This window comes from Odontomachus brunneus, unplaced genomic scaffold, assembly GCF_010583005.1.
Source record: "Odontomachus brunneus isolate Ranch 3 - 2012 unplaced genomic scaffold, Obru_v1 Obru_scaffold_025, whole genome shotgun sequence".
Taxonomy (NCBI): Eukaryota; Metazoa; Arthropoda; class Insecta; order Hymenoptera; family Formicidae; genus Odontomachus; species Odontomachus brunneus.
In genome coordinates this window covers 504,010-529,808 of record NW_022639475.1, presented here as the reverse complement: position 1 = coordinate 529,808, position 25,799 = coordinate 504,010, and the positions used below count along the sequence as shown (strand labels likewise).

General features: G+C 41.5%; 1 protein-coding gene across 2 annotated transcripts in view; it reads left to right on the top strand.

The window, feature by feature from the left end:
* LOC116842418 (heparan sulfate glucosamine 3-O-sulfotransferase 5) overlaps positions 1-25,799 on the top strand; it is a 59,495-nt gene that overhangs the window by 13,924 nt on the left and 19,772 nt on the right. Inside the window, exon 2 of one of the 2 annotated variants that reach the window (XM_032811622.1) lies at positions 1,867-1,954. The exons of the other annotated variant lie outside the window; for it this stretch is intronic. The gene's annotated coding sequence lies outside the window, so the exon portion shown is untranslated. The remainder of the gene's footprint in view (positions 1-1,866; positions 1,955-25,799) is intronic. 2 annotated transcript variants of the gene reach the window in all.

Sequence of the window (25,799 nt, the reverse complement as noted above, 5' to 3'; positions counted from 1 at the left end):
ATATATATATATATATATATATATATATATATATATATATATATATATATATATATCTTTTATAAATTTTCTCTTCGAATTGGATTTACTTCCTGTTTCCAGCTACATTTAATGTGGTAAATTACTGAATATTTGATTATTCATATTTTAATAGAAATTTATCTGTTTTTATCCCATATTAATTGTTTTAAAAGCAATGAAAGTCGAAATATAGGTTACATGTAATTTCACTTACACACTTTTATCGATTCTTTAGAAATTTTTGCGATATATTTATACGATGTGCATATCAATTACTCGATTTTAATAAAAGGATATCATTGATTTTTATAAAACAATTCTTTTCAGCAGAATCGTGAACGAAATTGATCAACCAACTAACGCGCGCGACGTGTCATTTTTCATTTCGCGCCAATAAGGCAGAAACGTATTTCGTACTTTGCGCGCTGCTCTCGTGGGAAGAAACGCGCGTTATCAGAGGGCATCGCGTCGGATATCGCGGATTAACGATATTAGCGCAGTCATTCGGGCCAAAATTCGGCCGTAAAACTTGCCGTAAAGTTTCATTTGCCGCCGTCGTTTCTTTGTCACCTGTCCCGCTCTGCCGTTTGAATTTGCGAGTATGCTGGTCTGGCTCGCTCGAGACGGCATTCTTATCAGCCAGAAAGTTACTATCGATCAGTGCAGCCGCCGCCGCCGCCACGGCCGCTCGTATTTCACGCACCACGCGATACAACGATTCCGTCCGCGTCGTGACGCGGCAGTTTGCGATTAAACTCGCGTGACAACGATCGAAGCCATTAATTTTCGATCGGCCGGCGGCCTAACTGATTACACATTAATCGAAGCTTTATTAATTATGGCGTTCAAGGATAACCGCCAGGCCGGAAGGGGAAATCATTCTTGGATGAGTTACGAGCCGATCGCTCTCGGTATTTATGCTAATTCGCGGCCCGACGCCGCGTATCAACGTGGAGCTGGCAGATTAAACGAGCGCGCGCTCTACTTTGTGCGACGTAGAGAAGTGCGCGATAATGGCGGTGCGCGGACTAATAACGACACGATAAATAATCTCGGGCGCGACGATGAAAGAGGGATAATGGAGGACGTCGCGAGAATTCGCAAAACTCGTTAATCCTCACGCGAAACAACGTCTGGTGATTATGGAAGAAGCTCGTTTTTGGGCTACAGAAATTCTTGGTCGTCTCTCCCTCTTTCTCTCTCTCTCTCTCTCTCTTTAAGCCCAGACAGACTTCCGCTGTTGCCTCATCTCCTCGCTGGCTCCGCGAGAGCTATCTGCCCCGTTCCAATTTGCTCGGAAAATGTTTTTCCTCGCGCCGTGACTCGAAGCCGCGAACGGGGACGACTTGAAAATTGTAAGAACGTCTCGCGCTCGCTCGCAAGAAAGAAATGTCGGAAGAAGACGAGCGGCGACTTCTCTCCGCCGACGTCTTCCTGTACATACGTTTCTTTGCCGTAAGCGTTCTCGAGGAACCGAAGCTCCGAGGAGCCGGTTCTTTGCGCCATGACGATAACTGATTTGTATCCGGCGAAACTTCTTTACGTTTTCACGCCGAATCGTTCGTTCCTTCCGTGCTCACGGTTGCGTTTGATATCTCGGATGGTTGTAAATCTTGTTCATGCTGACTGAGCTGATCTCAATCATTTATCTGTTTTGTAACAGATCATATTACGTCGCGTTCTAATTATCTCTGTATCAACTATATTTTCTATATAGTAAGTGAAAAAGACATTTAATTCTATTTTAATACTGAATTGAGGAAAAAATACTTGGTATTTGTAACTATAATCATATAGAGAAGTTAGTATTGCGATTTTGAAAAGCCAATTTTGTCGCTGTTGCAGAACTCCGTGTCCTCGGCGTCGCCATGTGCGGATTCTGAACTTCCGTCTTCGATGCGAGGACTCTCGACGATAGATGTGGCACGGAAAGGTGAGCGAATCGAATGATCTTCTCAAATTATATTAACGAGTCACTTGTCCGAATGATAAGAGAGAAAGAAAGAAAGAATAAAATATAGTAGATTGGAGTTTATTGATACCCACACGGGGGTTAGCGAATAACCCCCTTAGAGCTTACAGTAAAAAAAAATCAAAAGCGCGAATAAAACGCCAGATTTAAGACGTGCGAGAAGGATCAAAGAGTCCTCGTAAACGTGCCATTAATGCGAACGACAATGAGCATTTGTAAGAAATCACGTACGCCGGGCGTCGCAGAATATTCCGTCGCGCTCGGCCTTCGAACGATCGGAAAACGGAAGAAACCAGGCACGTATCCGCGCGCGCGCGCGCGCGACAGAAAGTGTACGTGTGTCGTCCGAGGAATAATTCAAGGAGCCTTCGAAACGGCGAGGACGAGTTACGGGACGATGCAACACGGTGGCGACATATCGATTCGAATCCCAGAGCCGCGCGAGATTCTCCCCGTCATCGCGACGACTCTTCGGAGAGGACGCGGCCTTGCCTCGGATCGGCACCCGTAATTGTCGGGTATCGGTTAACTGGTGGCACGAGAAAACGAGAAATTATACAGGAGGCGCGCGAGACAACCAAGCGTCGCGGCTCTTACCGCGAATGGTGAGATACACGGTTTCCGGATTGAGTTCCTCGTTTGTCCGCTCGACCGCAGATGTCGAATGTCGAGAGCTCTTTCTCTCTCTCTCTTGTTACTTATATTTAATTAAGACGCTTCGAGCATCTCTCCTCGTGTTTCCCCGCTAGTTGCGGTTTTCTCTCGGTAGAGAGACGGTAACGAGTCGTCGTCGGTGGTTCTCGCGAGCGAAAAGCGTAACGACGGTGATCGCGGGTAGCACAATGACTCTCAACCGCGATTGCGATCTTAATTAGACGGGTCGCGATCGCTCAGCCGAGAGCATCGACGATTAGTCCGACGACGGGGAAGTTAGATTTCCGTATGAAGTAACAGCCCGTGAGAACGTCGTCTGTTTCCTCAACGATAAGGACAATTTCGCGACAGAGCGGATAGTGAGAGACGTCCAGCAGCCGGCACCAGACTTGGGTATTTGCGTGTAAGTTATGATATTCTACGTCTAGGTAACGTAAACTATGTATGAGATGTCATCTATGTAAACGATGAGTTATCTACTTTCTCTCTCTCTTAAAGTGAATCAGCAAAAGTGTTTCTGATTGAATCAGTAGAATGAGCATCTCACCGCGCGATAAGCAGTGGATGATTTTCTCTCTTTCAAGAATTCGTTCGTCAGGATATTCGAGAGATATTCTCTTGTCAGACCAAATTGCTCCATTAGCCGTCAGGCAACCGAAGTAACAAGAGATCGAATTTGTCGGCAATTTCTCGGTAACTGCAATCGAAGTAAGATTTCATTGCAAAATCTGTAGTATACAAATTCGTTATAAATCGTGCCAATTCCAACCTTCTACATCTGTGGTAATGGAATTAACGACTTCGATGAGATTTTCGTGTAGTGACACTGTTTGCGTTTGCAAATAACATCAGCGGTAGGACTTTGTGGAGAATATAGACTAGCATGAAATCTAACTAGAGAACTTCACTTCTTTCCTTTGATTTTATTTTCTTGACACTTTGTGATAACCCGGACAACGTTGGGTAGTTTAAAATAGTGTTTAATCAAATCCATGCAGAAAACTGGCAAAGTGCCGACTTTGTGTCCTCTTTTCCCCCTACGAAACGCGACACAAATTCGCGGGCGATTTCAGAGTATCAATATATTTTCCTTTAGCTTACATAGTCAAAGGGACTTCGTTTACAATTATATTCCTTAACCATACACATCCATCTATTACTTATTTCTAATTCTGTTTAGTTAATATCTTATACTAATATCTCTATAGTTACATAGCCTTGATCTCTTTGATTTTATAATATTATCTATCATTTTATTCATCCTTGTTACTTAAACGCCCTTGTAATTTTCTTTCGCAATATTTTTAATTTTTACTTTTTTTAATTTTCACCTTGTTTAATTTTTACCTTTTTTAATTTGAATTTTTTAATTTTACACTATCTACATCTTCTTTCTTTTTATCATGTCTAATTATACTTTTCTATTTCACTCAACGGGTACCATATCGTCCTTATACCCAACATTTCAAACTTTATCCTTTCCTTCAATTGTACACATCTATTCCTTTGTCTTTCCTCTTCCTATACTGTTTTTTCACTTTCTTCATTTCCTCTTCATCCTCATTTATCTTAATTTTCTTCCATATCTTGTTAGTTTCATTATTCCGCTTTATACTCCTTACTAATTCTACGAAGTGATTTTTCTGCCTTCTTCTTCATCTCTTCTGTCTCTTTCAGCTTGCATCACCGAGAAGTTTTTTATATCTTATAATCTTCCTCTTGTTCTTTGCACTTCACTTCTCTTACTTGCACGTCCCACCGGTCCTTGTGTCATCTTTTTTCCGCATACCTTTATTTTGCTTCCTTATCTCATCTGATGACCCAACCTTTCTTCCTCATTTCTTGTATCCTCTTCTTCCTCTATTCCTTGTGTACTTCTGTCATTATCTATTATATATTTCTTCTATCGATAATCTCCTATGTATTACTAATTTAAGCTTATCTACATTGCCCTAATTCTGTTCCTTATGACGTCATAATCTCTATTACTTATACACTTTTTCCGTCCTGAATCTTGCTTTCCTATCTAATGTCTTGTTTCGCCTTCACTTATTCACTATCTACATAATCACTCAATCCTGCATAATTTTCCCTATCTGACTCTCTAATATATTAAAATCACTCCGAATTCACGTACCACGTTAATCGAGCATCCATACACTTGCACGCCATCTAACCAAGTCCAATTCGCGGGCGAATTAAAGTGCGACAGATGCGAGAGAAATAAGATCACTCGGGGACGCTTGGCTGGAAATCCAGGCGCGATACATCGGTATTTTCGAGGATAAAGAAACTTCTGTGATAGGATATCGAACGGTCGGGGTCTATCTTCTTACCGGAAGCGCGGAACACTTCTGTCGCACGGTGAGCTACTACGACGGGAAACCATGTATCGTTGATCTAATTTCAGATTATCGTACCGTTGCCCGATCGTTATCCGAGAGAAGGAACGGGAGCGGCCTTTAATTCGCGTTAGATAAAACCTGGAATAGCATGACGGTTCGATCGCGAACCACGAGATATCTTTTAACGAAAGCGTCGTCCAAAAATGCAAAGCCGACGGCTCATGCCGTTCATCAACGACGGAAGCTCGCGTGCTCGTTCCCTCGTCACAGCGACGGTCGGCTAATTGAATAATTGCTAAATACGAGACAACGTAGCTGCTTTTTTCTCAGCTGTTTACCGGGGAGAGAGTGGCTCATGAATATTTGAGTAGCACCGGAGTCTCTGAACGCGGAAATAAGGGGACCGGGAAAAAGAGGGAGAAAGAGGGCGGGAGCGCGCATCTCTGCAATAAGAGGAGAATTAAATACGTTTCTCTTTTTTCCAAGAAACAAATGGTACGCGCGGAAGCACGCGTTTCTCTTAGCGGCGCATTTTTACGTCGAAAAATTCTCAAAGAAGCGGCTCCGTTGCCGTTTCCACACGCATGGAAAACGCTTGCGGTCGGTACGCGAGTGTTTCTCAGTTTCCCGCTGCGTTTTTCTTCTTCTTTCTTTTTTTTATCAAACACACACGCGCACAGAACGCATCAAACTTGAGGTATTCTGGTTTGAAAGGTTGCAAAAAATATTTTTGAAATTTCTTACAAAGAAACGAAAAAATCGAATAATGTCAAATTTTATATATTTTTAAATTTTGTTTTAAGAATATATTTTTCTTGACTGAATAATGATAACGTTCTTCTTTTGTATGTTATGTCTTACAAATAAACTTACCCAAAAGGTACACTCCGATTTCTTTCTAATTCTATTCTAATTTGTAAACAAATGTAGAAATACAAAAAAATATTTAGGTCATATTTTTTCATTTTAGCCTACTTTGTGTTTCACGGGCTGTTTATAGTTTTTTAATATTCTCCTATCATCAACAAGTACAACAAAAATGCATAAGAAATAAAATTGAATACAAGATACAGTTATATAATTTTAACAAAATCGGCATAGCTGAGACACAAACCATTCTAAATTTCTTTAGTCGAAATTTTAATCGAAACATTTCAAATCCATGCTAAATTAGTCAAAAATGGTTCGAATCTCGGTTAAACCGAAAAATTATTTGTATAAATAATTTTTTCAACTTTTTACATATTTTGTTTAAACATTTTATTATTTATATAAATAATTTTACACATTTGACTTTATATTCAAACTTCATATTATGCAAACCAAAAACGCCTATATTTTGTATTCAATTTTATTTCTTATGCATTTTTGTTGCACTTATTGATGATAGGAGTGAGAACATTAAAAAACTATAAATTGCCCGTGAAACTAAAGTGGGCCAAAATGAAAAAATATGACCTAAATATTTTTTGTACTTCTACATTTATGCTGAATTAAAAATAAATCGGAGTGTAACTTTTGGGTAGGTTTACTTGTTAGTCACTAGGAGCTTGCAAAAACGCGCACACGCATAGTGTGATTATGACTCTCCTACAGGTATCTGAAAAAAGCAAAAAATTTTCTTATTCAGGATAAGTGTGACTATCGTCTGAACAAGAACAAACATTATATTTTTATTTTACTTTTTATTAATGAAACACTAACTACACTTTAAGACGAAACTAAGATTTCTTGATAAAAAGGCGATTTTATTTAGAATAATGGTTCACCATATTAATGTGATTCTAGTTCAGGCGATAGTCATATTTCTCTTAAATAAAAAAAATTTAGGTTTTAGATATCTAGTCGAGCCAGAATCACTTACACTGTCCACATGCGTTTCTTTACGAGCTTCTAATAATCAGGATATAACGCGTAAATAAGTGTTTTAGTCACTTAGACAAAAAATAAAAATTATTTTTAAAAAGGAATTTAAAAAACATAAAATTTAACATTATTTAATTTTTGAGTTTTCTTACAAAAAATTCCGGAAAAGTATCTTCTTTCTCAAACCAAAGTACTGCCTTAACGTAACGTATCCGCCGAGACCGAACGTTAATAACGTGCACGTAAGTGCGAGCAGAGAAAGAAGAAGAGTGAGAGAGAAAGAGAGAGAGAGAAAAAGAGAAAGGAAGAGAGAGTCGTGGACGTGTAAAGAGTTGAACACGTGGGTGTGGGAAGTACGTGCCGTTGCGCCGCGATGAAAAAGACTCGACCGCAAGAGCGGGACGACAAAGATGTAGGGCGCGTATCGGAAATATCGCGGCTACTCTCCGTTCTTCCGCGCCGCAACCGCTGCCTCGATAAAGCCGATCACTCCGGTCCGTTGGGGGCGTCATTCGTAGGTGGTTTCCGTGGGTACGTTGACCTATCGGCTTGACCCTGCACCAACTTGGTGTCGCGCGCTCTGTTATTTTTTTGCCTTTTTTTTTGCTTGTTCGGCCGCCCACGTGATTCCCCGACCGGACGTAGCCGGTTCCCTTCGCGCGCGCACTTTCGCTTCGCAGTCGGGCGAGTCGCGAATCGATATCGCGTTCGATAATAAGGACAAACGCTCGTATGCATGTAAAAGGGAAAGCGGCAAAAAAGATAAGAAAACAAAAGAAAAAGAAAGAAAAAAAAAAAAAGAAAAAGCACAAGCATCGCGCGAGGACCGCTTAGCTTTTAACCTGCGTTTAAGCTCGCCCGTTTAACGATACATCCGATTAATTAATCACGCTCGCAACGAGCTAAATGAGCGAGCGCGTTAGTTTCATTATGCATCCTGTCTACGAGTCATCCTCGCGGGGAGTAGATTTCCGTAGAACAATATTAACGAGTAAGTTGCAAAATGCCCGGGAGAAGTTGAGCCGGTAGCTGAATGGATTAAAGCGCTACTACGGTCGCGCGCGTGATATCCTTCCTTCGAGATCCCTCCACACCCGCTCTTCCTCTTGCTCCTTCAACCTTGTGCCGAACTTTTCACGATTGTTAAAGTATTAACTCACTTTTAAAGCGACTTTAGTTTTGCACATTTTTTCTCGGCTTAGGGAATCTCTTTTTGCTCCATTCTCCCTTTGTTTCTCTCTCTCTCTCTCTCTCTCTTTTGCCATTTTGCAAGTAATTAACTTGATTTACGTTCTTGTACGAGGATAATATTAAACAGCGGACGATGATAACGCCGTGACAATGACGTTTCCGTCCGTCCTCCGCGTTCATCCCTCGCAACTTCGCACGGGGAAAGATGAATTTTTGTTCAGGCATTCGACTAGAAATTTATCCTATGGTCCTGATCACGTTGACTCCAATCAGCTTTCTGTTCTGTACAAAGTAATGTTATCGGGTCCAAATTATTGATAATCTTTATCAATCCTTTAAGTTTCCAAAAAAATTTTTGTGATAAAACATTGAAATTTAAAGATATTTTTCTATTAAATATTAAATTCTATTAAAATATTAAATTCTTTTGCTTGAACTATTGTATTTTTTAGCAAATACAAATTACATATATTTTGTGTGCTCTTTTCAAGATCATTCAAAGAAAAAAGCAATAAAGAGGAAAGAAAAATCCAAGTGCATTTATTAAAAGGAAACCCGCCCAGGGGAAATCGAACAATCATTTTAAATTACCACTGAGGAAGTTAATAAAGTCCCCTGATTGCCACGCTGCGTTACATAACTTCAGGACCCGATATCGTCGCCTTATATAAATCAGATAACTGATTGGAATCAACTTGATCAGAACCTGGGATACATTTCTAGTCGGGCAGTCTACTCGCGATCAATTCCGATGATCTCGTGCATTCTACCCTTCCGAAATCTAATATCGAGAATAATCGATCCTCCTATTGTTCCCTCAAATTGTTTCGCTGCTATCTTCCAAAGTACGTAGCTCGTTTAGAAATAAAAACAGATAGACGAAGCGCGAAGACAGAATTTCATTCACATGCGTTCTCGACATTTCCGCATCGCTCGGGAAACACGATAGTCGGTTCGTATACACAATGTATGTGTCAGTATGTATCTCGAAAGATGCACGCGCGTCCCGAAGACTTTCAGGTCGATCTACCGGAGCTGACGCGCTTCTCCTCCTTCACGTCGACCTCTCACCTTATTTTTACCCGTTTTTCCTTTCCCGGTGCGTTTCTCCCGCGCGTGAAACTGGCGGCAAAACGAGTTCGACTGCGAATGCTTTCAGGAAACCAGCACGACTGTATCGTGAAACGATGTTACTCGCTCCACGCAAACGGGAGTGTAACAAAGGATACGGTGGGCAAAGTGTGTGACATTCAGTCTGGGAGGGAAAGGGGGGATCTCGATCACACACGTGGACACACGAACACGAGTGCGATTTGCTCGGCACTCAGCTGCCATCGCGAACGTAATTTTTTCTCCGCGAATCGCCGCAAAGGGCTCCTCTTCTGCGCGCAACGAGCTCGAAATTGGTTTTCTTCCTCCTCTCTTGAGACATCTGTCCTCTTCAACATGTTCCATGCCGGACCGATTTTCGGTGACTTTCCGCTTATGTCGTGTGTGGATCGTTTGCGAGCCACGTTATCGAGAGTTGCACAATTTTGCTTATGACATATGCTTTATAATATTTATAGAACTGCTAAAAAATTAAAGATTTAGAAAGACATAGAAATATTGAGTCGAAATTATTTTACACTTTTTAGGACTTTTGAGGTTTTTGGAGGCGGTTTATTGTCCGAAAAAAAAAATTTATTTTTCTTATATATTCTTTTCTATTTTACTATATTTCTAACAGTGCAAGAATAAACTGTCAGTAAGATCTATCTTGCTAAGGGATATAGTAAATATTATTAAAACGTTCTATTCTATTCTAATATTCTAATGCTATTAGAAATTGACACGAAAATCTGACTCATTGAGTCAATAATTATATCGGTGTTTATTATTTATTTCCTTACAGTAATATAATTGGCTATCCATCTAATGTGTTCTTTTCGCGTTGATTTTATCGTTAGAATATCGTTAGAATAAATAAAATAAGATTGTGCAAGGAATATTGAGTCGAAACTGTTTCATACTTTTTGGAGTTTTTGACGTTTTGAAAGCTTATTTTTGTTAAAAAAGTTTTTCGTTTTGTATTTACTTTCGAATTATTACAGAAAGTTTCTTTTTGAAGTAGATAAAAAAAAGTTCCTTTTTAAGTCGATTAAAGATAAAAGTTTCGTCTCATGTCTTCAGATATTCTCGGAATTGCAAGAAAGTAATAGAACTCTACCCAATTTCCATAATATATCTTCAATATATCTCCAAAATTGTCTTTATATTTCATTATTCTCTTAATATTTGTGTATATCATAAAAACAATGTATTTTTAACTAACTTAATATATAGCTTTCAAATTACACCTGTAAACCTCACGCTTACAGAAGGATTAATGGCTCCGCCTTTGCGAGAAGGTGAAACAGTGAACGCTGTCCGCTGCAAAGCACAATCGGAAACAATTCTTGCATCTGACGCTCGCGTGCACTCGTATGAACCTCGGGGGACAATCTCTCGGAACACCCACGGGGTCGCGTCGACGAGGGTGCGTGGATGTACGGGACGTGCGTGGGTGGTCTCTCCAGCGTTTCGCAAATTCAGCGGGATGACCGGCAATACGTGGGCGTCGTAAAAAAAAAGCTCTCACAGCCGGGTCGAGAATTCCCAGGGAAAAAAGGGAAGCAAGAAAAGGATTGTAAAACGCGCCGCGCGGGAGGATTTAGCGAACGCGGGCCTTTTCGCCCTCCGATCGCCGTAAAGTGCGATGATAAAACTAACGGCACCGTTCCGTTGATTCTCCGGGGAGGCAACGATAGAGTCGGTCTTCTTACGCGGAGCCGAGGAGGCGAGCCGCCGGGGCGTTTCCGTCTCGCGTCTTCCGCGTCTACCAGACGGCGAATCTCCAAGTCGATTTCGTTCGGCGCGCGTGCGTTCGCCGATCTCGCGGATACACCCGTATCTTCCCACTGAATAAAAATACACGTACAGACGTAGACACGGAGCGGAAGATGCGAGGAGGGACCACCTTTGCAGGTGGCGGCGGTCTCGCGCGCACACATAGTACGCGGTTATCCGCGCCGAGCGACTGGCCGAGCGAGCGAGCTTGCATTAACGTTTTATCGCGCCGTAATGCACCGGCGTATAATGCGCCCCGGCGCGCTACAAATTGCAAATTGCGACCTAACTCGCGCCGTGTTGCATTAAATTTTGAAAGTGAAGCGCCACGGTTACTCCCGCGCGCGCGCATTCTGCAACGACCAGCTATCAATGTCGTTAAGAAGCCCGAGGCTGCGCGAACGATACAGCTCCGGGATAAAAGCAGACCTCACCGACGCGGATCGCACGTCGAATTATTGTATACGCGTGACGGTCGCCGTAACCCACTCTCGCTCGCCGAAGCACGCCCGCGCATTGCCGGAAGGACACGTGAACTTTTGACCCGACGACCCGAGACTTTAGCTTTAGCAATATTCATAAATTCATAAACGCAGCTCGGTTGGCGGCGCCGGTGGTCGGCCAACGAATTTACTGGGAACGGAGCCCGACGATGTCCGCGACTTTGTTCGCTTTAGCCGCAATGAATATTTACTCACGCTCTTTCGCTCCCCGTTTTTCGGAAATTACGGGAAATTAATTAGAGGGAGACGTAAACGACGGCGGGGACGGCGATTTGCGGGACACTTTTCCTTCTTCTTTCCTTACGTGCGCGCGTATAAACGTTCGTTTCGCCGGAATAACAGCAAATCTATTTGGCATGTGGTTTTTTGCTTAACTCCCGGGCTCCGTATCGCGCTCGTTGCGGACGATCGGACTACGACATTCCACGCAATTGCCGCTTCGTTTGGGTAGGCAGCGCCGAACAATGGCGGAAACTCCCGCGGGCGAAGCGTGCCCGTTAGCAGTTAATCGAATATCGACTGCAGCGAGCGAATGGGATTTAAGGCGATCGCCGGCGACCCGTCTTAGTTGGCCCGGTTAACGAGGTAGAGACTCGCACAGCACGAAAAAAATCAATTGGCTCAGTAGAGCCGCCGTTTACAGTAGTAAATGTGTTAACGTTCGAGCAGCGTGCGCACACGCACACGCGTGCACACACACGCGTGCACACACACACACACACACACACACACACACACACACACACTCACTCACTCACTCACTCACATACTCACACGCGACTCGGTAAGCGAAGCATCGTTTGCGAAATTACTCGGGTTAATCCGCGTCGTCCCACGTTTATCGTCGCGTGCTCGCGACGCCATGCGTTCGTGTCTGATCAATAAGTGGCTTTTACTACTGGCAGTGAGCGAGTCGAGTCATTCATTCGTTACGCACTCCTCTCTCTCAATCGCGCTTATCTACGCATCGCGCGCTTGCGGGAACTACGAGGTAATAATCGAGCCACTCGTAAGCCAGAATAGCTCTGCAGCGCCAGACCTCGACCTCAAAATTTATTCTACGATCCTGATCAAGTTGACTCCGATCGGTTATCTGGTTTGTACAAAGTGATGTGTGTTATAGACTCTCAATTATAATTAATTAGGTTTTAATAATTAACTAGGTTTTAATAATTAACTATTATTTTATTATTAATTATTAATTATTAATTATTACACGTAGGATTTTATAATAAACATTGCTATAGCATGTTGTTATAACATAGGAGGAATAGATCGATATTCTGCAGTAATTGATTCTTCTTCTGTTTCATGCGCTATTTTAGTTTAGAGTTTTAAGAACTAAAATGTTCTATTAAAAAATTGTTTCTATCGAAGCTGCTTTTTTTCTCAACAAGATAGATCTCTTTTTTTTAGACAGCTTCAGATAGTCGGACTTCCTCGACCGAAATCGCGTGAGTATTACATCAGTCGAGGGGGAGTCCATCTGTACCCCGTCAAAAGAGAATTCCCCTAACTGTCCCGTTAGGAGAGCCTGAAGCTATTGTTCTTTATGCCTTCTCTGTACTCCTCGCGAGACTTAAGCTTGATCTACAATGTGTTATTTGCTTCTTGTTTCTTCTTCTTTATCTCTTTCCGACTCACACCTTAAGCCTTCAACTAAAAAAAGACAAAGGACAAGAAACAGGAAGCAAAGAGCACATTGCGGATTAGGCTTTAAAGCACGGGTACAAAAAAATTTAAGCAGTAAGAAAATTAGCAATTACAATCGAGTATTCTTGAACCATAGAAGAAGAATCGAGTGGTCAATTTGTTTACTGGTTAAGTTTTACTGCTTACGTTTTTCTATGTTTTCGGCTTTAGGAGAGTTCAAGGCGGCACGCCTCGCGTGTCTTTCCCATCTGGCGCCTCATCCCCCGACAAGTCCGATGTAGTTGTCTGTAGCCATTATTCCGCAAGGTCGCCGGGGCTCCCTATCTCCGAAAGAATAGGGGTTTGTGGCCGGGAAGCCAATACAAATAAAGCCTCTACCGCCATCACTCTCCACGAGGATTAAAAATTCTGTTCTTCAGGGGACGATCGTGTAGCGAGTGCCACGGAGTCTTATCTCTCTCTTAAGAGAGGATCGAGACTCTCTCGACCTCAGAAAAGATAGACCTTACTAGCAATCTCATCCTACACTAATAAAAACATAGTAAAATTATTTATATGAAAAAAGACTGTGTAAGAACCATTATTAATAAGAACCTGATCGTTATGCTGCGTTATAGGAGTCATTAGGACCGGATAACATCACCTAGAAGCCAGATAACTGATTGAGATCAACTTTATTGGGATCATGTAATGAAATTATAGTTGGGAGTTTGACAACTTGGTGCCTTCGCCGATCGGCCTTCGCGTTTCCGCATTCGACTCGGAATTACGCGCTCAGACTCGGTACAGATAGTTTTCATATCCCGTGGCATTTCGTGAGACCTGTGGTATTTCGTCGGAGGCAGAAGTCACCGGACTGCGACCGGAGAGTCGCCGGAGCAATCGATACTCGCGATGCGAGGCGGCGTAATCCGCTCGAGAAACGCCAGAACGTTTGAACGTCGTCGGTTAACAGCCGCACGCACGCAGGTAACCAGCCAACGAACTAGACCAGGTACGCAGGAACGCGTCTTGCGTGCCTTCGGTCGATGTTTCGCGCGGCCGGTTACTCGTTTTAAGAAGAAAAGCGAGGTCAGGTCGATCAGACCAGTCAACGAGACCTTGACTCAGTGGCCGCACTCGGCGGCGAGTGCGCACGCGTTCTCTCTTTCTCTCTCGCCCCCTTTCCACCCCCCCCTCTCTCCTTCTCTTTCTCTCTCTGTCTCTTCCTCTCTCCCTGGCAGTCCGATGGCAATAAGCCAGGACCAGAAGGGGTAGAAGCGCGCCGCTACTACTGGCTACCTACCCCTCTACTATTACTACTACGTTTCCGCTCGCCGCCCCCGCGATCGTCCGTACGCCTACGATACTCGGAGTGCTCTCACGCGCTCACGTGCAACCTGATTCTCCTACGCAACCGATTAATGAACGCGTCACGAAGAGCAGCCGCGAGGCCTGCGCTCGACTGCGACGTCACACACTCGACTCCTGACCCCTGACCCGCAACGCGGCCAGTAAGGTCAAGAGATACGATGATCCAGGACGGAGCATTCGGGCGATCCTCCCTGCCCAGATTCGACTAGTCGATCGCTCCTCTGATCCCCTTCTATCCCGATAAGGACAACACGTGCTCTCGTCGCCTCCATCGACGATATTTCCTCGCTGCTACCCTTGTTATCCGCAGCGACCTGAAGTCGAGAGCGACGTCTCAGGTATTTAGCCTCCTCATCGATGGGGACCCGGATAAACTTTCACGGCGCGAGAGATCGGTAATAGAAGCTTTACCATTTTTTTTAATTGCTATAAAACTAATCAATTTGTGGCACGACTTGATATGCGATATAATAAAAAAAGCATTCAAGTAATTACAATAATTTCGTAATATAGTGTCAAACGTGCACAAATATGCATTTTTAAACAAACAATATAATAATATAGGTCATAATTCTTTGTAGTCTAAGATCACAAAAATTTTGGTAAAAATTTAAATTTTTTACAAAATTACATTTTCACACAGAAGCTTTGATAATTTTGACTACATTTTCCCCGTGCGCCATATCGCTTAATGCTTAAACATTAAGTTAACATAATAAAATAATGTAAATTTTTATTATGCTGACACACACATGAACGAATTGGCTGAGAGTTACACTCAGAATTTTCATATTACACAGCACGTTGTTTGGAATGCATTTTGATAATCCTCCTCATGTTTCTCTCGTGTTTTCATCTGGTCATTTCATGTGACAAATATGAATGCTGGATGGACCACTCATAAGGGATGCAACCTTTACAAACCGACTAGTAAAGTTGCTGCTAAATTTACGTACACCTCTCTATCTGGGGAATTGCTAACCGCTCCGTTTTGAGCGTACAAACGCGAGAGCGCGAGGCGCCATTAGCATGGTCGTACCATTAGTATGCATAACCGATCTCTCTTTCTTTCATTTTCTCGTACTTCTTTTTATTTCGTGTTCCCACCTGCGTATCCCGTTTCGCGTGGCCCGAATAACGAGAGCCCGCGCAAGGGCTCGGATATCTCGCGCTCGCCGTTAACCCGAATTCCCCCTCATCGGCGAGTTCCCGTGTCATCGGCCATTAGCGAGATCGACTGCGAGAATTAGATACCGGGAGCGCGATTGAGCGCCGGGTAAATTCGTAATCAAGGAAAACAACCTCGCGATGTGACTGGCAATGCAGTATCGCTCCTCTCGCCGTAAACGTAACGGGTGCTTCAACGGCGCTCGTGTTATGAATAATTATGTAATTTGCGGCAGGATGTCGGGGGGAATCTACCGCGGAGTATATCGATCATACGTCACGCGCCGCGCATCCGATATATCCAGCACGCGCACGCGCGCGCTGAAATTACGTCTAATTTCGGGATTTCAGTTTCCCGTTTGACGTAACGCGAACTGTTGCATGCCCGCGCGTAGAATAAGGCGATAAAGGCACACGATGCCCGATCGATACGAGCGATTTCCGGCGAACGCGCTCATCGCCGTATCCGCTCGGGTCATTTTTCGATCGACGCGCGGGGGACTGGGAAGGGGAGGGCGCGCCGATTGCACGCTGTTCATTATTCACGGGGTGCCGCGCGGTGCCTTGAGCGTCAGTGTTATTTATACGTTGTTTATGTGGTTGAATATACTAAATAACCGAATGACCACATAAACGGTTACAGTGTATAGGAAAAGGTCAAAGGATACGCTGGCGTAACAGAGCGCGTCTCTGTCCTTGAAAAGGCCGAGAGGTGTTCCAGTTGCAACGCGGCGGGCGCCCGCCGCTTTCTAAAGTTTTCAAGCGCGAGCTGTGTCTAACCCCGCGCAAATTACCATAATCGGGTTTGCAGCATCGATTATGCGAGTTGCGGCCGGAGCTTCGTTCACGCTACCTTCGAATTCGCGCCTCCTGGTAGTGCAGTCAGGCGTAACCTTCTCCGAATGCGATCTAAATACGTGTGCACTCTGTAGAGTGCTATCAGTGTATTCTTTACTGAAACGCTATACTTATAACTGTTAGTTTGGTTACAAGTATAGCATTGCAATCAGTAGTAGTGGTGGTGGTAGTAGTTAATAATAGCGACTATTCCCACTATTAATGCAATATGCAAGCACAGGCAATGTCATTGCACGCAAGGCACATGGAAGCCGTTGATTCCATCACCGTGAAGGCAGAAAGTTGAATATGGTATAGTGTATAACGAATTTGTGTGTTACACACGGAAAAGGAAGTTTAGTTGGATTATAACTAAATATCTGGGGAAATATGAACGGACCAGAAATAGAAATAGTTTGGCAATAGAAAATAAAGCTGAGATTAACCAGAATTTGCAATTGTTCAAGTTAACCAGAAATCTTGTTAATGAATAGAATGCTGGTAAAAAAACAACTTCAACCGGAATTTCTGGTTCGTTCTTATTTCACCAGACATTTGGTTTTAATTCAACCAAACGTTTTCTTTCGTGCAGATTTTGAGCGAGAGTTTTCACTGAAAATCAGTGAACACTCATCAGTGAGATAGTCCTTTCACCGATTCAATTAGAAACATCCTTATTGATTGACTTTAAGAGAGTATACGATAAATCACCGGAAAAGCAGTGTGAGGTTTACAGAATTCCGGATTCTCTTACAAAAGAGTCAAACAAGTTCAAGGTCTTACCTGTGTGTCGAAAGTGCGCGACCTATCCGTTTGACCTCCGTGTGTAACTGTACAACGGAAAATGTGTCACGATGAAGAGCACTCGATGATGAAGTCGGAAACTGTGTCAAGCATCTCGGATAAGAGATTGCGGGAAGAAAAGGGGATGAGGGGCAGATTTCAGAAATCGTCGAATTTGAGAAGTCTCTCGTTAGCTCTCGGGTGGAAATTAGTTAAGACGCGAATGAAACAGAATTTTTCTCTAGAAACTTTCTCTCTCTCTCTCTCTCTCTCTCTCTCTCTCTCTCTCTCTCTCTCTCTCTCTCGGCACGTGCGAGAAGACGCGCGGTGTTGCGCGCGTTAACTTCGTGCTCGCGTTTACGAAACTTCAGCCAGTGCAGATAACGTTTATCTATAATAGAACGCGCCTTCCTTCACTGACAAATGGCGTCTTATCTCGGCGATAGCGGCCTTTTCATTGGTCCACTGAATAATTCGACCCTTCGATAAGGGAAAGTAAAGTTCGGCCGCGAATCCTCGTGCGGCCGCGCCGTGCCGTTATTTCAACGGTCAAACTTCTCCGTCAAACTTATTCCGTGCTGTCTTATCTGGCCGCGTTCAATTTGCGAGCGGGAATCGCGCGATTCGTGGTTAACCCTCGGCCGATCCTTCCACTCCGGCAACGCGAGCGAGCGAGCGCGTACCTCCTCGCGAATATTTCTGCGAGAAACGCTCGCAATTTCGGCGGCCTCCTAACTCCGCCGAGCGATCTCGTATCTGTCGGACGTACGATCGGAGCGGGGCGTTAATTTTTTCTCCCCGCGAGGGTGCATCGACACTCCCGCTGTAACGTGTGATTTGTCAAATTCGCGACACACTTGGAAGTTTCTGCGAAAGTATCGATTTGCGGGCGATGCCGTTATCGCTACCCGTTGCCGGCGCAGCGCGGCGAACTTTTACCGTTTTCGCGTGCTTCAAACACATCGACCGGCAACTTCCAAAGCGGTCGTTAAAGTAGCGGTAGCCCTCGAACGATTCTCGCGGACGCCACCGAGAAATCATGCGATCCGCGCTGGAATTTGCATTTTTCGAACTCTGAGTCATCGCGGTTACGCGGAAGCACGACGCATTTGGAACGAAACGCGAGGGTAGTTTCTCTTTACTTTCTCTTTACCTTCGCTCCCCTTTCTCGAGGCGGCACGAAAGACAACAACAGTGAAGGCAGAACCGGCGCATGATTCTCGTGTTTCCTACTCTTTAAATTTGTTGCGCTGTAATCTCACTCAAAACGAGTGGAAAGTGGCGGTATTTTCCCCCGAGGTGATAGTGAAAATACCGCCACTCGAAATTACAAGTGCGAATGTTTCACTGGAGCTTAGAGTGGATTTTGATTCTATTTTTTTTTTCATTTTTAACGAATATCTTCGGAAATATAGGGTGATGTCTGAACAAATATTGAAATACTCGAAAGTGTAACACAAAATTTATAAAGTATATATTTGACGTACTAATATATAAGATTTATTTTGTAACGCGTGTGTAAACGAATTTTATTTTAAGGTTTAAATCTCATCAAATATATATCTGGTAAGACTTAAACATTAAAATAAAATATATGAATGGATGTTTCAATCGATTAAAGCGAAATTTTACTGTGACATTAGAGTACATCAGATTCACTCTTCAATTTCGAGTGGAAATATTTACTCGCTGATATAGAATAAAGAATTAATTTTCTGAGTGAAAAATAACTCGAATTTGAGTGACCTGGTAGCCGCTCTACGAATGAAATTTAACTCTAAGAAATTCAGAGCCATGTACCCTCCGAGCAGTTGATTCTAATGAATAGAAGACGAGGATAAGAAAGTCAGCTTCGTAGAAGAAACAAGGAGGATTATCCTTCCATCTTGTTCTCCTTAGAGACAATCGCGAGACGTTTACGTTTTGAATTTTTAATAGTCTCTTTACCTCGTGCTGTGATCTCGCGTCTCATGCATAAAATTACTCTTACTTGTCTCCCCGCGACGGTATTGGCCGGTTGTCAAAAATGCGAGGAACCTCCGAAGAGAGAGTGGAAAGAGAATGGAGTGTACTCTCTAAATTTCTTGGAATGGAATCTCTCTCGAAATGAATGAAAAGTGGCAGTATTTTTACTCGAAATAATAGTGTATTAGTATCAGTATATATTTTTTAGCTTACATAGCCAAGAAGGAGATTTGCTTCACAATTATGTTCCTTAACACACATCTACATCCATCCCTTATTTCTACCCATATCTAGTTACTAATATTCCTATAGTTACACTGTCTATCTCTAATTGACTTTACAGTATCATCCTCATTATCTAATTAGTCTTCATTATAACCTCCTTTTACAATCTTCTTTATTTTTACCTAATCTTTATACTACCTATGTCTGCTTATCTATCATGTTTAATTACACTTTCCTACTTCATTCAACGAGTACTATATCGTTCTTATATACAATATTCCAAACTTTGTCCTTTCTTTTAGCTACACACACCTTTATCTTTCTTTTTCCTATTCGATTTCTTTACTGCTCTTCTTCCTCTTCATTCTTCTTTCTTCCAATTTTTTTCTATATTTTGTTACTTTTATTACTCCACTCTATACATCCCACTAACACTATGAAGTCACTGCTACTTCTTTCTTCACTTCCTATTCCTCCTTCAGTTTACATCGCTAAGAAGGAGTTTTTCATACTCTATAATTTTACTTTTTTATATTTTACTATTTTTATTTGTACAACATCTGTGCCGTCAGTCCTTCTCTCGTATACCTTTATCTTGCTTCTTTATCATGCTACTTTTTCTCTTCATTTCTTGTATCTTCTTTCTCCTCCATCTCTTATGTACTTCTGTCTTCTATTACTACCTATTATATTTCCTTTATCGATAATTTCCTCTGAATTATCGTACTAATTTAAGCTTACCTAACTTACCTACATTACTCTAACTACCCGTTCCTAATAACGCCACAACCTCTATTATCTGTGTACCTTTTTCTGCCTGAATCTTATTTTCCTACCTAACGTCTTGTTTCACCTTTACTTATATACTATCTACTACGTAGATAGTGTATTTACACACACTATCTACGTAGTAGTTATTCTTATATAATTTTTTAATTTAATAAAATTTCACTAAAAGCAATAATGAAAATATTACCATTCAAAATCGCAAGAGTGAACGTTTCACTCAAGCTTAGAGTGGATTCTGGCTCCATATGAGTATGTTTTTTTCGTATCGATTAGAGTGTTTCTATGACGGTGACAGGGGAACTGTCACCGATTTTATTGGGCTTTGGATATGTTATAGAGTATAAAAAAATATTGAACCCATATATTTTTTGAGGACGTATTTCACCATTTAGGAGTTGACTCTTCAAAAATAACGAATTTTTTTCATAGTTTTTTACGACCTTCGAAAATATATGCGAAAATATATATGAAAAAATGTTTTATTCAAAAGTTTTATGGTATTTTATATTCTTTACAGTAGTGTGTATATATATTTTTATATTTTTCAAAAATAACATTTTTTAAATTTAACCTTATTCGTTATCTTTGCAAAATTTAAGAATTTTGTAGGAACAGAAATTAGAGAGCATCGAACCATCCACCATGTATAATAATATTATGTTTTTACTTAATTTTTGGGAAAACGTGATACGTCATGCTATAAACGTCGCGCTGTAAGAAAATGTTGCGTTATTTCGTTTCAGTTGTGCTGTACTCAGTAACAGCCTCATACTACATGAAAACGGGCATGAAAACGGATTAATTTTAATGACATAATATGCATCATATTATACGAAATAAAGATTTGAGAATAGATGAATGTGTATATATAACAATAGTAATATACTTGTATACGGCATTGCAAGGTGAATTAAAATAGAGCCGCAATGCGTACAATAAGGAAATATAGATTCTTTTACTTCTGCAAGCACGAGCGCGCTATATAGTGTGTACAGATAACTCGAAAATGTAACACATTATGCAATATATATATATAAGATTTATATTATTTTAATATTTGCTGGAATTTATACATTAAAATAAAATTCGTTTATGTAGTAATGGGATAAAATCAACATATTGTCATGTCAAATATATATTATAAATTTTATATTACAAATATTTCAATGTTTGATGAAGTATACCTTATATTTCCGAAGATATTCTCCAAAAATAAAAAAATCCGTTATTTTCGTTATTTCAATCCATAAACATTGAGACGTTGCTAAAAAAAATATGTAGTATTTTCTTATGCTTTACAATATAACCAAAGTCCATCAAAATCGACAAGGGATAGTTCTGACAGTTCTCTTGTTAATTGCAAAACGGTTCAGATACAATGAAGCTGGGATCTCATTAAACTGTCAAAATTGAGAGTCATTATCGACAGGCTTGCATAGTAATTATATTATTAATTATTATTGTTATTTATTATATAATATTAATTATTTTATTAATTATATTATTACGCCGTAAGCCCATCGATAATGACCCTCAATTTTGACAGTTTAGTGAGCTTCCAACTTCACAGTACTTGAACCGTTCTATAACCGATTATATGAAGAGAATATTAGTTTTTTTTTTTTATATAATTCTTTTCTATAAATTTTTTCCAATTTTATTAATGTACAGAAATAGACTATCAATAAGATCTATCTTGTTAAGGAACGTAGTCAATTTCGCTAGAAACAAAACAAATTTTTTAATAGCACATGTCAGTTCTTATAAAAAGAAAATATAATCTCACTTTTAGAAATCTTCTTATATATCCTCAAGGTCGGTAAGAATTTTCGCTCAGAATTGCGGGAAATAGTACCTCGCAACTAGAGTCTTTCTTTGGGATGTTAGAATATTTTTCTTTGCAGTTTCGGGAGAATTCTCTTGAGGACACATATAAGAGAATTTCCACCAACAACAAGATTATATTTTCTTGGGTGTACGATATAAAAGTAAGACATATGAAATGAAAGGATTGTTGCGAAGAATGTTGATCTTTTGCATATATTTCTACGGTAATTCTCTCCGTGTATACATGAGATTCACTCTTCCGTTTCGAGTAGCTCGATAGTCATTCAACTTCTCGAGTGAAATTTCTCTCCAAGAAATTTAGAGAGTACGGTTTGAGCGTACCGAGTGTGTTGCACGCGCAATTTCCCGTAGAACTCATCGGCGATTCCGCTAGATCTACTTCCCACGCTCGTGAAGGGTCGGTGTTACGCAAGCAGAAGAATGCCTCGGGTTACATCACAACCTCTCCTGTGTGGGACCTCGATCGTCCAGCCACCCCTAAGCTAGGCATTCGATATATCGATTCGTCCACCCTGACGCCGGTTGACGCGACGCGACGCGACACGACGCGACGCGACACGACGCGACGCGACGCGACGTGTCCTTGTTATTTCGTGCAACGGTCAGACGGTCGTTAGACTGACGTAGATGAAAATAGGCAGGCACATTTAAAGCGCGCATTTAAACGAATCGACAGCGGAGCGACCTGCCGAGTCCACGACGAGGGTCGATCGATACGGCGTCCTCGCGATGACGCCGGATTCAAGGTCGGCGCCGGAAAATTCGACCTCGGCTCTTCGCGTCGTTATTTTATTTATCCTGTTCTATCGGTATTCCGTGCAACGCGCGCGTGCGCGGTTTTGACGGATCGCGGGCGAACGAGTGGACGTATGCGCGATAACGCGCAGATGGTCGTTTTGTTTGTCCTTAAGTGCAACTCTTCGCGATACGCATCGCCGAGCGTAACGCCGCCGCGCACGTCACGAGAAACGCTGTTGTAGATGAATGGATACGCGCGTTTTCAGAGGAACGTGCCGGCGAACAAAAAGCCGAATGCGCCCGATAAGAATGGCTGTTTCGTGGAAATGCAATTTTTGCCTATTTACGAGAAAGAGACAGAAAGAGAGAGAGAGAAAGAGATGTATACACGAAACACGACGATACGCGGAGATATATGGAACGGAAATCGATAGCGCGAAGCGCGAAGGAGGGGTAAATGCTCGTTTATTAAAGTTCCAGTTTGCCGTCTCTGTCGAGGAGGCTGGAACGTCTATAGCGTTGCCGAGGTATCGACTGGCCGATATCGATGATTACGTAACAAACATGATGTAATTTCACTCCGTCGCGGACAGTACGGAGTCGATATTACTCGCGATTCAAAGAGGGGTGCATCCGGAGCGGGCACATCCACGGCGCTTTTAACAGCACGTGGACGGACAGTTTAGAATGAGAAAACTTGCGGTTCCACCGGGTGATTCTATTTACGCTCTATGCAAGTTTCGAGTCGCGCAACTGGGTCGTCGAGTGGAATCTCTTGAAAGGCGTTTGATTTCCCATAGTGCACCGGCGCTCGCGTGTGCACTCTTGCATTTTGCCCCTCTCTCTCTCTCTCTCTCTCTCTCGCGAAAAACTATGTGCTATTATTATTTGCGCGATACGATCGTGTAAGACCGTGTAAAACGGGGAATTATCGCGTCGGTGTAATGGCACCATTTAGAATGCTTAATTAGTGCACATGGGTAGTTTAAAAGCGCGTAAGGTTTAATATTAATTTAAATACACGGTACGTTTTTTTTTCTCTCTATTTTCGTAACGTGTAAGACGGGATTGAAGAATAATTTCAATATGAATAGGAGAAGAATAAAAACAAACAAAAATCAATGCTGGCGTTAGTACAATCAGTAAAAAATTGAAACTTCGTATTATTTACATTTAATATCGATATCAAACGATATTTCTTTCGACGAATGTTAAAACGGTTACAAATTCACAACGCACGCATAGGCCATAACGTTGAAATGATAAACGCAAAACACGGCGGATCAAAAAATGGCGCAGATGTCCAAACCAAAAACGTTGCAGCAGGATTGAAAATAATTATTTTTCTACGCCATATTTTGACCCGTATTTTCGTTTATGGTTTCAACGTTATGACATATGCGTGCCTTGTGTATTTGTAACCATTTGACATTCCATTTTGACTTTTATCGCTGGAGAGAGTTCAAATATTTAAAGCCAGAACGTTTGATATCGATATTAAATGTAAATAATACGAAATTTCCTTGCAATATTTTACTAGATTGCTATAAAACTACTAATTACTATTACTTACTATAAAACTAGCATTGATTCTTGCAATCCTTCTCCTAACCCTCATGTTGATTTAATAATTTTATCAAAGCTTATTATGATTTAATAATTATGTGAAAGACGTTTGACATTGATATTAAATGTAAATCACCAACAAATACACAAAGATACACGTGAGAAAGGGGCGACGAGACAAACAGCTGACGGTGTCGATGACGAAGCAAGAATACGTAAAAGATAACGATCGGTACCGAGAAAAAAATACTATTTTTAGACCAGTGCTCGGAATTACTTGCACTTTCAAGTCGATTTTCCAGGTCTGCGCCTACTTTCTTCTCCTTGCCTCTCTCTTTTCCTCGTCGAGTTCCGCGACTGACTATCGCGATGTTTAGTTTCAGGATCGTCAATTTCGTTGGATCTGCGGGACTCTCCCTAATTTAAAAAAAAATTTTTATTGAAACTAGTGTTCTACACTTGTAATTATAAAAATATACATTTGTTGCGAGCGTAGTTAGAAATACATAAAATTATAAATACATAATATTATGTAGAATTAACACGCATAAAAGGAAAACCTTTAAAAATAAAAGAGTTCTACGGGTCTTATTGAGTTGACAGTCCTGAGACTGAGCTTGTATGAAGTTAGCCCCCCACTTTTCGAATTTATTAATTTTGACAGTTGTGCTGATTTGTGCTAGGTTTGTGCTACATTGGCTCGAATTATAAATTTTTTATACGAAAAATGAGCGAGAAAAATGGAAAAAACCGTTTTTTTTGGTAGCCCCCCACTTTTTGATTTTCAAAATTTTTTTTATTGTGCTAGGTTGTGCTAAGTTGTGCTAACATTGTGCTAAAGTATTATCTTCGAAAAATAATCATGAAAGGAATAAAACGAAAAAAACGATTTAGGCAGAAAAGAAGAAAAGTAAGATTTATATTCGTATAAGTCAACCAAACAATATATAATTATATATTTGAGTTGCTGCAGGCTAGCACAAGTCAGCACAAGCTTCAGTTTCGCGAACACTAGAATTTAAAGGGCACTTTACTCTTGACCGCGGCCCTTCGCGCTCGCAGTCTACGTCATTAATCACGACTTCTAGACTTTGGATCGACTCAGAATTGCATATCTGAGTTGTGCTAGCCTAGCACAAGTCAGCACAAGTTTCAGTTTCGCCAGCACAAGAATTTAAAGGGCACTTTACTCTTGACCGCGGCCCTTCGCGCTCGAAACCTATGTCATTAATCACGACTTCTAGACTTTGGATCGACTCAGAATTGCATATCTGAGTTGTGCTAGCCTAGCACAAGTCAGTACAAGTTTCAGTTTCACAAGCACAAGAATTTAAAGGGCACTTTACTCTTTACCGCGGCCCTTCGCGCTCGAAACCTATGTCATTAATCACGACTATCTTATTTACTTCCGTGTAATTTAATATTATCTTCATCAATCAAGTTGCGCATGCGAAA